The following is a 1,714-nucleotide window of genomic DNA, read 5'->3' as shown; positions in this document are numbered from 1 at the left end:
TTATTGCCTTTGTAAGAGTTAAAAGTTCAACATGATCCTTGATACATTGGATGGCACCAAAGTTTAAATCAAATATTTTATATAAAATATATTATTATATTACCATACCATATTCTGTAATAATCGTTGTTACTGTACTATTACCATTAAGTCTGTTTAGTGGTGTTGTGCTCATGTTACAGTAATGGTACCTTAATGTACCATTATAAATACGTCTATTTATTGGATAGCAGAATGACCACTCCAACTAGATTCTCTGCCTATTTGACTTTTTGGGCCTGATGTACACAGTGTGTTTTCATTCATCATTATTGACATCTTTAGAAAAAAGACCAGCTGTTCAGCTTTGGAGTTACGATGTGATCTGGATTTCTCTTCTTTGGGTCTTTCTACTGATGAAGTCACATTACTGTATCATGCAGGATATGAGCTAAGTTGTACATGGCCAACTTGCACTTAACAACTCTTACCATTCTCCATGGTGCTGGACTAATTACTTTATTCATGCCATATTTGTATTTTAGTATCGTTGTGGTTCACTGATATATCCAGTTTAAAAATGACTTGTTATAATATTAATTTAAATAATGATTAAATACATACGCAGGTTCATTTTAGTGCCCTCCCTACAATAGCTACCATTGCTTTTAGTGACGAGACGGCGTTTTTGTTTTTTTTCTAGCACGGCGCGAAGCCGCAGCAGTCTTCCAGGGCGCCGCTGTAGCCGTATCAGCCTGTGTCAGGGCTTTTCCACTATAGTGCTGCATTTTGATGTCGCCCAGGCGGATAACATAAGCTGCTGCTAGCACTGACCTAGCTCTCATTTATTTATTTTTTTACTGTTTATTAATGTTGAAGAAGCAGAATGACATCTACTCAACAGTGGCTACTCGCCGGGTTTGCGCTTCTTTATATTTCTGGAGCAGTTGAATCCAAAAGGAATTTTAAATGTCCTTCAGGATGCTCCTGCTCCAAGGAGACGATCATCTGCGTCGGTGCTTCACAAGTCCCACGGACCATACCGAATGAGATCAACTCACTGTGAGTAACAAATCCTATTTCTTCAGACAAAGTAGGATTGTTTCTTCAATGTGGCAAAAGACAATCAGTGCTGCATTCAGGGAGTCCATTTACTTGCTGCCCTGTGCCTCCCTGCAGAGTTGGCACTTGGTGTGTCTGGTACAGAGTGTTGTGATGACCCAACCCTGAGTTTGACTGATGATTTTGTATGTGCTTCTTCCAACAGGAGTATGGTAAATGGATCTATTGCTGAAATTACAGAGGGGATGTTTTCACTAATGCCTTCTCTTCAGCTGTTGTAAGTGCATTGATTAACTGGTGAATAGTGATTAACATTTAAGAGCTTAGCTGGTGTTGTAGACAACTAAACATACATGAACAAAAGACAGTAGATGGATTGTCAATTATACAAACTTTTTATTTCTTCTGTCTGTCATAAGATGTAGTTTTTACATTTTTTTTATTTGTTTTTTCTTTACAGACTTCTAAATGCAAATTCTTTGACCACAATCAAAGATGATGCTTTCTCTGGTCTTCCACATCTAGAATATTTGTGAGTATTATTCAGCAGACATACTGCTTTCTTACTGAAACTGACCAAATGACATCATGTATTTTGTATTGCCATATATATTTTTTGCAGTTTTGCATGCAGAGCCTACAGTCACTCTCATATACATAACAGCAAACTTGA

General features: G+C 37.5%; 1 long non-coding RNA gene across 1 annotated transcript; it reads left to right on the top strand.

Annotated features, from left to right (window-relative positions):
- Positions 1-252: 252 nt before the first annotated feature.
- Positions 253-1,575, top strand: LOC111654013 (uncharacterized). Its single transcript, XR_002760712.2, has 3 exons — positions 253-1,041; positions 1,247-1,318; positions 1,502-1,575. It is a non-coding gene; the product is annotated as an uncharacterized LOC111654013 (long non-coding RNA).
- The last annotated feature ends 139 nt before the right edge of the window (positions 1,576-1,714 follow it).

Source organism: Seriola lalandi, unplaced genomic scaffold (genome assembly GCF_002814215.2).
Source record: "Seriola lalandi dorsalis isolate HSWRI2012SDOR001 ecotype SW California unplaced genomic scaffold, Sedor1 jcf7180001974405, whole genome shotgun sequence".
Classification (NCBI taxonomy): Eukaryota; Metazoa; Chordata; class Actinopteri; order Carangiformes; family Carangidae; genus Seriola; species Seriola lalandi.
Note: the sequence above shows the minus strand (reverse complement) of the source record. Positions and strands in the feature narration are given on the sequence as shown.